Below are 12,625 nucleotides of genomic sequence, written 5' to 3'. Positions count from 1 at the left end.
AGTTCTAGATTGTATATAGGGGGACGTATGATTCATCTCCTCCAATCAAATGACTTGTATGTGAATTAAGCTGTTCTTTACCAAAAGGCTCTGAAGAGAGCTGCTGTGACTCGAAGTCCATTTAATATGTGAGGTCTGAAAAGATGGTGTGAACATTTGGGCCAAAAAATGCACTTGATGACATTTGCCATTTTCAGTGGCTCTCTGTGTGCCTATATCTTCTTCTGACCAATGATAGTAAACATATCATAGTTGAGACAGTCTCTGTTGCATGCCATCACAAAGGAAGTACTGACGTAAGAGCCCTCATTCTGACCCCAACTGCAAACAGTCTCCAAGTATAAAAAAGCATATTGAATTCACTTGACTAAGTTGACCTTAAAAGGAATATGAGACGAGTTTAGGAGTGAAATAGTGCATGCAAAGGTGAATAGTTCAAAGAACAATCCTTATTGGAGAAACAGCTTCTCAGTACCAGGCAGAGAACGAAGCACATAAATTACATATATGCCAAACTACCTGAAAATAATCTGGATCCTCAGTGAAGCGAAGTATTGTATCCAATGGTTCACTGCCAGGGCAGATCTATCTGCTTTTCATTTCCCTTTATCCACCATATGAAAATCAACAGAGCCACACTTTTGCACCCCAGTCTACGATCCTTAAAATCAGAAATACCAAAACACCTTCTATTTAGAATGGAAGTCTGAATGCTTAATTTCATGATAGGAAAAGGAATTCTCTTTGGTGCCTAATTATCTACTTTGAACACTCTATTTTAGTGTGTGTAAAGTGAGGGGAGAGAGGATCAAATTTAGATCCCACGATCTGAACCTTTTAAATCAACTCTGTTGGGTTTGGATTGGAGTCATATCCAAAGCTGGGCATGTTTTGTACACTGGTTAAAACTTGGCTCCTGCTGATACAAATCTAATAAGATCACCTGAAATTGTGGGGCTTCCACTGTTTTTAGCTGTGATATCACGTAAAGAGCAAATATATGAGACTTTGACCCCAAAGGACCCTAATCTGAACCCCAAATCCAGATATGAAAGCCACTCTCTTTGTCCATCTCTGTGCAGCTATTACCCGGGGTTCTTTCAACACAAAGCTCTTGGTAACTTTTACTCTGTGAGAGGTGGTGTCAGGAAATAAATCAGGGGAGACATGGCCGTCCAACCGATAGATGGCTGGCACAAACAGGACGACACAAGAGTGCTTTCACTTAAAGCTAAACTTTACTTAGCCTCAAGCACTTTCCACATGTCTGCAACAGGTTAGTAAAACACCCCCAACCCTTAATAATTACCAAAGCTGAGTGTGGCTCTCGAGTGGCACAGCAGCAGCCCGTCTGCTAGTGGGGAACACAAGATGCATCCACAGGGAGAGCCCAGTCCTGAAGAGTCCCACCACCTCAAACTTTCCCCCTTATTTATACATTAGTAATAGAATGACATGTCCCTTAAAGAAAACTTGTTAAGCAAGCAGTTCCAATGGGCAAGCAAGAGGCTCCTTCTGATTATTGATTAACCAAGTGTGGGTTTTTCCAGAGTTTACAGTCTTGAGGCCCCAATAGACATTCCTGGGACACATCCTGCTCTTCTAAGATGCACGTATCAGCAACTTCAACACAATTCCTATTAGGAAGGATGCGGGGTCAAGCTGCCCTTTCTATGGTACCCAAAAATCCCCCTCTCCTCCTGCCTTGGTTAAGCTAAGCCTGCTGATTTAGCTAATTTACAGCCTGCTGACTTGGCTAATTTACAGCCTGCTGACTTGGCTGCTTTTAGCAATAAGCCATAGTGGTTTCAGGCACTTTACTGGTTTGCCAAAGTCTCCCTGTACACAGCAAGTGAATTCCTGATTCTTAAAGCAGCACCATTTAGTATGTGCAGACAATAGATGAAGGAGAGAAGTACTGGAGGGTTGGAAGAGAGACGGGGGAGGGCAGAAAAGAGAAATAGAAAAGAGTGGGCATGCCCAGAATGTGAATGGGAAGCCTTCAAGGAATCTAGAGAAGGATTCAATAGATGAGTTTTTCCTCTGAATCAATATTGTATCAAGGCCTCAGAATGGTATTAAGGAATCTCTGTGCTGTCTTTTAATGAGACATAAAACCAAACTCCTCACTACTTACAGTAATTAAAGAGCTGGTGGGACTGTTTATTGTATAATGGCTTTCTTGGAATGAGTTTGGGATGTCTACATTCAAAAGTGCTCAGCACTGGAATAGAAATTTTACCAGTGACATCAATGGTGGCAGAGTTGGGCTAACACTGAACTCATTTGAATACATAAGCTAGTTGTTTCAGAGACATTTAAAATGTTTGTTTGAACTGTTTAGGCATCCCTTCCATGTAACGCCATCCTCCACTAGTTACCGTGGGTTGATGAGATGGGGTGTGCTTCCCACACTTGCTCTGAAGGGATTAATGTAGGCAAGATGGGCCAATTAACCTTTTAGGCTGCAAGCTGGGGGATATTTTGGCTGAAAGGAGAGCCCCAATTAAGGGAGGTTCATCTGTGAAGGAATAGGCAGGGCTTCTAAAAGCTAGGGAGCTGGTTGCAGGGAGAGGACTACAGTCACTCGCCCTGGGAGCGCGGGAAGAAAGAGGAACTTATTGCCAAGACAAAGGATTTGTCTGACAAATCCAGAGGAAAGGGGATTGGCTGGAAGTGTGGGGAATGCGAGCCTGGGATGGGTAAGGTAGAAAGTAGTACAGAGGAGTATTAGAAAGGTTTATCATTACCCAGACCTTCGCTGCTGGATATAGGGCCTTGGACTGGAACCCAGAGTATAGGGTGAGCCTGGTTCCCCTACCAGCCACTGGCACAATCTGGGAAGTGAACTTTGATGCTGTCTAGACCATGCATTCTAGCTACTGAGGGAGTCGCCCAGCAAGGGCAGTGGTGTAAGGATTTTCTGGGACAGTGAGGAAGGAGTTATTACCATGGATGAGGAGGCTAAACCACGAAGGCAAGGTGCTGCAGCTCCTGAAGACCAAGAAAGGGGCAGCAGACAAAGAGAGCAAGATGAGGGGCAGAGGAACTGCAGGAAGAAGGCATCAGGCTGAAAGAGCCAATCCCCAGATTAGCCAGTAGGAAGTGTGCTCTGGCAGTGAGTAGAGTACCCCAGGACAGTCTGATTTGCAAAGATAGTTAAGTACCAAAAGAGGCAGATCACTGACTGTAAAACTGACCATACAAAATCAAGAGGTAGAGTAATGTTTTAACTTGTGGTTTTAAAAACTATTAAAACATACTGCTGTTACACTAATGCTTATATTAAACAAAATGTTAGAGTAATATAGTCCAGTGTCTTGGCATGCTCCTTAGTTATAGCAGAAATGAGCGCTGTGTTCCCCTATTAGAAACCTGGGGATCTCCACTTGCCAGCTCCATTAAGCACCTGTTTCTAGTAATCATGGGTTATAAGATATTGGAGTTTATAACCCTCATGTTTCACAGCAAACTATTGCCAATCATGGTCCTCGGACTACTGTAATTTTTTGAGGGAGTGGCCCAGTGGTGGTGATTCTGCAATTGGAGGAAATATTTATGTGAGAGGAGGATTTTTACAAGACTGACAGCTATCTGAGCTGCTGCTATGTTAGTAATGTTGCAGATAATCTCCTGTAGAGAAATTAGTGAGCCCAGAGCAGATGAGGTGGTCAAAACTTCACCATACAGGCAATTTATTTCCTGGCTATTGCCACTACACAGTTGATGGCAAGTAACTAATTTTACACTTCCCTGTGATTCATTGGGAGTTGCACCCATTTATGCAACAGCTAAATCTGAGGTTGATAAAGCACTCTGGGATACTTCTCGCTGAAAAGTATTCTATACACATATAAAACATTATTATTTATGAGCAGATTGAGTCAGACTGTCATGCCTGGTACATTTCATCAATCTGAGATTAGACTCAGGCCTGAGCCCAGCAACAGCTCAATAATACAAACTGATAGAGAAATATTTTACCAGGCTAAAAAGAAATCTGAGCAAAATAGTAAACAAATCATCACAAACAAGCCTCCCCAGACGTAGCATTTCTGTGACTTGGCATTTTGAATGGCAGATGGGGTGGCACAGAGCTTTTTCCACTGGGACAAGAACCTGCGTTCCTTCTCCAGTCTGCTGCAGACATGTTTAATTTAGAGCACATAAAGATGGGGAAATTTTGCTGTGTGGTAGAATTATAGAATGGTTATCAATATTTTATTAATCCTATGAATTTCAGCTGCATTGAAATGTTAGTAATACTGAAATCCATTGCAAACAGCTGTAGCATATTCTGTCCTTGGGGGAACCCTTGTTATTCAGTGAGCTATCATGTGTACAGGCATGGGGAACAGATTCCTGTTTGCCACATTCAGCACCTTGTAGACCAATCTCTGTATTCAAAGCTTACCCGCACCCAGCTTCAGCTCCATCCCTCCATTCAGATTTAGGAGGACACAGCCCTCCTCATGGCCACTACTTTATGTGCTTGGTAATATTTCATTTTCTGAACCAAAACAGTTATCCTTTTCCATTCTTACATTTTCTCTCCATTGGCTTTAATTAAGCTTACCCTAAGAAGCTTGTGAGGCTAGATAACCTTGTTACATGAAAGGAAAAGCTTACACCCTAGGGGTGGCTCTCAAGCTTGCCCATCCTTTATAAAGCCAGGATTTATAAATCTTTAAGCTTTTCTGTTTTCAGACTCATTTTATTTAAACAGTATTTATATAAACTGCTCAGTAGATTAGAGGGGCAGCTCCATAGCCTTAATTTCAGTGTCACTTTCCAGATGTTTTGATCAGGCTTCAAGCCTGGATTTAGTGTATTTATGCACCCAAATAAAAAAATATCTCAGTGATAAATCCTCTGGAAAGAAGGGGGAAATAGCAGTAAATAGCATGTGTTGAAAATCCAATGTAAATAAAACAAAGGCCCACAGATAAACCAAATACAGTGGAGAAAGTTTGAAAGCAAAACGAATGCTGAGTTTGGGCTTTAAAAAACCCAATTATCCAGATCCTTAAAATTATACGTAAATGTGGGGTTTGGGATTTCTGACCTAGTGTTTTCATGGATTTGTCAGTAACGGATGATAAGGGGGTAGTTATTAATAGCACATTGGGCTTGGGACCTGATCCAAAGCCCACTGAAGTCAGCTGAAGATCTCTAACTATGTTACAAATATTAATGAAGTTGTCAGATTATCTCAAAATTAATTTTTACAGTGGTCAATTCTTGCAATGGCATGCACCCCAAGCCAAAACAATAGGGCATGATATAGAGGTCTTTTATTCAACCACCTATTAAAAGAATAGTCACTATATATTTCAGAACTTTGAAAATTTTGTCATATGTGGGGTGTCCAAAGTTAAGCACCTAAATAATTGGCCTGATTTTTTTTTCCAGAGGCAGACACCTGCAGCTCCCATTAAAGTTCACCGGGATCTGTTTGATATGGAGAACCTCTCAAAATCAGACTACTTACTTAGATGCCTAAAGTTAGGCACCAAAGTTTGAAAAGTTGGCCTTACCAAATTGTACTGATGCATCTAATTTTGTGTGGACTTGGATCTATGTTATTTACCCAGCATCTCTACATAATGTTCCATTTTCTTTATATCTGCTATGGGAGAGAATATTTCTGAAAATCACTTTTCCAATTCCTAGTGCATTGAGATTGTTGGTTTTATGCCATAGTCGGTTGTGCAATACTTGCGATGTAACTTACCATGACAAGGCAGAACTTAACCCTGTAAGGCGCATTCTGCAAAGCCAGTGTTTTGGGTTTCTCTCTTAAGCATTGAATAGTCTAAACCCAAGCAGGGGGAATACCATTAATTCCACAAGTATGCACTTGAATTTAAAAATGGTTTCACTTTTGCCATGTTGGCAAACTAAAAATTGAAAAATATAATGTTTTCAGTTTTCGAAAACTGTTTAAATGAAAATCACAATTTGAAACAAAAAGAAAATTCTTGTATTTTTTTTCAAAATGTTTTGTGGAAAAATTGAATTGTTTTCACAAAACATTTGATTAAACTGATTTTGGGTCCTTTTGCATGGAAAAATGTAGGGAGTTTAGAGGGACAACTGAGCTATTGAGATGTTGGTCTCAAATAATGAGTCAGCCATACACTGTGTGACCAGAGTAAACAGGTTTGCAAAGCACTGAGAGTGGGGGAAGACACCAAGTTTGAAAATGACATACAAGTACATTAATTTATGGCTCCCATTTATCAACTGCTCTGAAAAGAGCATGTCACTGAAGGCCAACCTATTATATACACTTCAAACTATGTAATTCTTTTATTGTGGCAATAATAAATCATTTTGATCTAAGTATGTTTTTGGTAAATTTCATCTGGTGCATTGGGTTGAAATGTAAGCTTAAATGTTTAGCTGAATTGGAACACTGAGATAAAACACCTGTATCACCAAGGACAATAAATATATCTGGAACCTTCCACCTTCACTTATGTCTATATCTCATTTCCACCCTCTTTATTTCCTTCTGACATGTCTCTTTGGCCTGAATTTTTTTCCTTCGCTTTTGTGATCATATTTAACTTTCTATCATTTTATCTCGCTGATCAGCTTTTTTCCAATATTACAAGATATTCCTCTTTGGGTATTCTTTCTTTTCTTTTCTTCTCTTTTCTTTTTAAATTCAGCTCATCCTACAGAAGCTTAAAACTAAGTTGGCCCATATCTTAGCTGTGGCATGCATACCATACACCACACCTGGGCTACCTGAATACTGTAGCAGACTTTAGATGCTCATGAATCCTGAAGGCATGTTCTAGGTGAATTGTTTTCTCTGTATTGCTTTGGGATGCTTCACAAAAGCCTGATGGTGGTGCCACAAAATTTCAGTAGGTTCTTTCTGCTTCAGGCCTTGTGGCCCTGCAGGCTGTGTGCGGCACAAAATGTGGTTAGTGATGAACTAGGTTTGATATGTCTGACTCATCCAGCCATCTGTGATAACTCTTCTCTTTCCCCTGGCCACAAGTCCTTCCTGTACTAGATGCAAGTAAGCTGATCACTGGAGGGCAGCCATCTGGCATGGTGTCGGTGATCAACCATTCCAGGGAACTACTATAGACATAATCCTATTTAATCAACCGAACATAGTCTCTAGCCCCATCCTTCATTACACTTGTGTTGGATCAACTGTGGGCCCTCAGGCCTCAGGTGAGTAGTGCCTGTATGGTTCTGTTGTTTAGAATGTTCCTTATAGCTGCCTTTTGAGATTAACTTTGCCATAGGTACAGATCTAGAGGCACATCTGTCCCATATCTGGGTTCTCTGAGTGCACCCATTTAAGCTTTAGGCGTTATGCTCTCACCTTTTCTGGTTTGAGATTCCACAGTTCTCCCACTCTTGGACTGGGTCCTGGACTACAGTACCGTGGGTACCAATTGTGCTTACCCAGCAGGTCCAGCTGGGTTTGGCACCTGCAGTTCTTCCCTATAGGAGTCTCATTCATGATATATAGCATGACCAGACACCTTGTCTAAGGGCCCCATTTAATCTTAATAGTAGGAACAAAGTATAACATGAGAGACGATTTAAAAACCCTAAACAGTCTGCACATGGCTTTATTACCTAAAGCCCAACAATCTTGAATAGCTTCCTAATAACATCATCCCTGCAGATGGGGAGAGAGTCTTTTTTTTTCTTCTTTTTTTTTTAATCCATCTAGAGTTCCTTTGTCTTCTCAGTTCCCAGCTTTTTGCCCCTGCTTGGCAAAACTAGTTTTATAATTTGGTGGAGTCAGGAGCTATAATCCTCACCACTAATAGCTTGAGCGTTGCCACTTAGCAATTCTGGAATGTTTCCATGGGGGAGTGGGAGTGGCTTATTTTGAGCCATTATTTTGCTTCCTGCCTATTTTTACAACAACCCCCTATTAAACTAAACCAATATATTAATACAGGAAAGATCCCAATAACCAAATCACATACAGTATTCATGAATTATTACAGTACACCCCTTCATCTGTCTCAAGCTCAACTGGGTTAGTATCAGTGGTAGCACAAACCTAGAGAGAGATGATCATATGCAAGAAAGGGAGCACAGAGCCCTGTTTGTCAGTAATGCCATGTGAAATAATCCACTTTGCTTCTGGCATAATAGATGTATCTACAGAGATATGGAACTGTAGTTAGCTTTCAACGTGTGCATGGTTCCCAATCTCCCATGTGCTCTGAGATTATACATTATAGCCACCTCCTGAGCATCAGCCTGATGGCGGGTGAGAAGAATAAACAAACAAACCCCATGTGGATTCAGTTGCCTGAGGGCATCCAGAATTATGATGACGATGGCTTGTACAGTTTTTATAAGAAAGTTAGGGTATAAAACAAGCCTTCGTTAAGCAACTGCTTAACTGATTACCCATACCACATTTCTTAGGGTCCTTTTAATTTTGATTGCTTAACTAAAGAAAATGGACTCAAGCGTTGGAATTTGTTTTATAGAGTGTATTAAATATCCTTCACAATAGCAATGAATGTAGGCTATAAGAAGGCAAAAATTATATTTAGTCCATACATTAGAAAGTTGGTCAATATAATCTTTTAGATTTTTCGGAATCAAATTATACAACCACAATAGACAATAACACTTATACTCAATTATCTTGGGAAGATGACTTTTGTTTAGATTTTTGACAGAGTCCCTCAGGATGGCCTTGCTTATGTCAATTTGTTATCAACTTCAGCGTTGTTAATACAACAGATGAAAAACAATCCCAAGCTAGATCACAAAACAGTTTGGTCAATTACTTACATGCCTATTAACCAATATCTCCATCCCAATAGATCTAGAGTTGTCAACCGTTTTACCCTATGTCCCAATGAATATTAGCCCTAGGAGCTGGCTAACGATCCTGTCTACCTAAAATAAACATTCTGCGTTTATGACAGACTGAATAGACCAGGTGCAGTATAAGAAGTTTACACACTTGATCTCATTTTATGTCTGTATACACCAGGAACTTGAAATGCCATATAAAACTATTAAATATGGTAGACACATATACAGTTCTACAGTCTGAAGTAACAAGAGTAACTCCTTCAGTTTGAAAGCTACTTTACAACAATCTTTACTGGAAACAAAGACACACAGTAAGTGTGTTACAATCTTTAAAACACGTACACAAACATGTACACTTCCTTTTTAATTAGGTACTCCGTTTCAGGAAGTGTTCATTTGACTGAATTGGGTCATCATCCAAGAGAGTCTGTATTACTTATCACCAGATCTTTGTTCAGCCATCAGTTTTCAGCTCAGTTATCATTCACAGCAGGAGTGAGCCCTGCAAACTCAGGTGGAACACAGGACAGACACAACTATAGTCTTTTCCTACATAGGCATAGTATGACTTCTATGTTTGGGGGTGGGGGAGAGCAGCTCCAGCCAGGCCAAGGGGGCCATGCATGGCGGGGGGGGGAATTCCATGCCTGACCAAAGCTTGCAGTTTGGGGGACGGGTGTAAAGCCTCCAGCATGCCCCTCCTATGCTTTGCCCATGTTTTCCTAGTGTACTAGCAGGCAACCCAAATTGCTGGAAAATTGAAAGAGTTAAAGGTTCCTATCTGAGGTAGGTACTTGATGTGACCAGGAGGAATCCAGGTAGCCAGCCCAGAACCTCAGCCTTTTCCCTTCCAGGTGTCTTTCATTTTGGGAAGTGATGTGATGAAGGAGATAAGCCATTTTATCCTATTTCTGTTGAGTGACCCATCTTGGTTCCCCTTTTTGGAGGTGTTGGTGTGGACCAATTAGATTATGACCCTTATGTCTTCCAAAGATATGAAATGTCCAACAAAAATGAGTCATCCTCTCTCACTGTCCAATCAGGGAATGAGACATCCGCTTTTGAGTTCCTGAAGCTGGGACTGGAATTTTCCAGTCTCTTTGTTTAACACATCTTGTCACTCTAGGTTTTATAAGACAAATTGGCCATAACAGTTCCTACAAACACCTTGGGACTTATTTTGAACACTGGCTGGCTTACTCCAGTCAGCAACTTACCTCAGCAAGTCACTTTCCATGGGGCCCTATACAGTGCATCCCTGGGCCAGTTTTTCAATTTTTCTTTCAAGACTCTGCTAACTGTTGAAATGTCCAGTTTAAAGTTCATATAACTTATACGAAATCCCTCCATATTCTTTGATGCTCTTTAAACTTGTTTTAATAGTCCATTATACAATGCAAAGTCACTTCAAGAACTATTGTTCTCACCAGGCTGGAACAGTTGTATAAATCTTGCATTTCTGTTTTGCTTGTTTTGACAACAATAGAAGGACCTTAGTATGTATGGCTGAGCTGAGTCTGTGCATCATTAATCAAACAGTTACACTTCTGATTAATTCCACTCTGTGGTCAAGTGTCCTTATAAACACACTATTGGGTTTCAGTTCCTTTAATTTACTACCTCTTTCAGCACTGATGCATTTCACTAACTTGATAGCATAAGCATACTTGATTGCCAACATTAGCCTTGCTGCTTCAATTTATCACTTAAACTAAAAGAAATCAATATGAATGCAAACCCTTTCTTTCCTAACAGGATTGCTCATGAGGTGAACTCTGTCATTAAAGCTTACAATATTTTGCCCAAAGCTGTATCCCTTATAGCTGACTTCCCTTTGCACATTTTAATTATAATATTAGATTCCATCAAGTTCCTCATTTTACTACTGTCTCTGGCACATCACGTAATATCAATGTTTGATATGAATGTAATATGATTTTTAATTAATTCATAGACAGGGAAAAAGGAGATGTCTTTTAACTACACCAGGGATACACTCTTGCCAAAGGCTGCAGCAACTCTGAGTTTCCTCAGACGACTGAAGAAATCTAGTTATTAGACATGGGTTGTTTATTCTCTCAGCCCTCTGTTCTATCTGTACTAAAAGGCTCTGATGCCTGGGCAATTCTTAAATAGTAATACTTTTTTCAATTGAAGTAACTAAGGCCCCCAGACTATGAATTAACAGAAGCCCAACCCAGTCACTAACAATGAAAATCACTAGCTACAGATGGTGGCACTGCAGAAGAAGCTGTTTTGAGAACCAGAGGTGCTTGTGTGATCAGAACACCATTAAAGTTCAGAAAACAGTAGTTGCTGACTGATGTCCAATACCTAACCTCCATCCTAGACATCTGTTTCTGTGCCTTATAAACTGGCTGAGTTTGTGGTTGTATTGGCTATTTGTGTGATTTGCATTTGTTGGGGTTTTTAATTTTTAAAAGTGGAGAGAGATCAGTAGCCACTAGAGCTGGTGATATTGACCTTTCCAAGGATTTCTTATTTTTAGACCAATGAGTTCCCTTTCTGAGGTCCAGCTTTTGTTGATGTTTTGTCTTCTGCCCTCCCTTTTGGCCCACAGTTTCATTGTTCCAGTGAATCATGGTTGTTGTGAGAGGTCACAACATGATTTTTGTAATCATGATCCATGTCATATGACTGTGGCCGGGAAACAAAGATTATTGTCTTACTAGGACTCATCTGAGTCACAGATTTATTGCAGTCTCTACCCTTTCTGTACTTTTTTCTGAATCCTTAGCTGAGTAGCTTTCTCCTGCCTTGGCTTCCTTCCTTTGAGAATGTGCAAAGTGCTTTTCTTGCTAACAGTCACTTAGTCCAATTCAGGTTGTCTTACTTAAACTCTATTTTTATTTAAAAAAATTAGGGAGAAAATTGGTCAGAAGGTTTAAAAACTAGGAGTCACGCAAAAGTGCCCTTTAGATTAATATTGCTAAAAATGTCACCAAGTTGTTTAGAAACTTACGTTACCAGCATGGATTGTTACCACAGAATTCCTTTGTCCATACCTGAAAATTTCCATTGCCTTGTCAGGGTTCCATTGAGGAAGAATCCTCAAATAAGAGGAAGAACCTCCCTTAAGCCAGGGTGTTAATGTCCAGGGAGTGACTTGCTGTATCATTGGGAAGCCCTGGTCATGTGTTAAAGGTCTCCAGCTCCCATCTTTCCCTACCTACAAGGTATTCAGTTGCCTAACATTTTATCATCTTTCTCCCCCATCCTCCCAAACAGAATCGTCCAGGCACAAGATGCCCTTTGATGGCCTTCTTCATTGCTTGCTCCCTCACTGAGGGGGCATTTCTCTACTTTCTGCCTGTCTGGCTTTAAGCAAATGTAACTCTTTGCAATGGGATTGTAGCTTTCATTCAGATATGTTATCCTTCTTAACTCTCAGTCCTTAATAGCTGATTACTGTTACTGGGAACTATTAAACACTGGCTGGCCACATTCCAGGCATGAGCAAAGTCACACTCCAGTACCTCACAGGCAGTGGGTGAAGGAGAACAAAATATGATGGGGAGCTCATCAGTTTTAGTGAGCTTTCATCACCAGTCTCATCGTCATGTGGTGATAGGTCTTGTTGTAGTGAGACAGAAAGAGGAGGAGAATGGGGACAAAGAAGAGTTGTGCCTGAAAGGGAGTTCATATCCCCAAGCAGTAGGCCTATATCTGCCAAGCAAAGTGTCTGTATGGTACACCTCTACAGTGGTCCTGATTTCCCCATATCTAGAACTGCTGCACTGTTATGCTTCTTTAGGATGGAAAATCTGTTGCTGTTAAAAAC

At 40.6% G+C, this 12,625-nt stretch overlaps 1 long non-coding RNA gene across 1 annotated transcript in view; it reads left to right on the top strand.

The window, feature by feature from the left end:
- Window positions 1-2,542: 2,542 nt before the first annotated feature.
- The window catches only part of LOC122459320, a 33,185-nt gene continuing 23,102 nt past the window's right edge, over window positions 2,543-12,625 (top strand). Inside the window, exon 1 of the long non-coding RNA XR_006279924.1 lies at window positions 2,543-3,216. This is a non-coding gene — a long non-coding RNA (uncharacterized LOC122459320). The remainder of the gene's footprint in view (window positions 3,217-12,625) is intronic.

The sequence above is a fragment of the Dermochelys coriacea genome, chromosome 1 (genome assembly GCF_009764565.3).
Source record: "Dermochelys coriacea isolate rDerCor1 chromosome 1, rDerCor1.pri.v4, whole genome shotgun sequence".
In the NCBI taxonomy this organism is placed as follows: Eukaryota; Metazoa; Chordata; order Testudines; family Dermochelyidae; genus Dermochelys; species Dermochelys coriacea.
The sequence above is the reverse complement of the archived record's forward strand: the minus strand, read 5'-3'. Positions and strand labels throughout refer to the sequence as shown.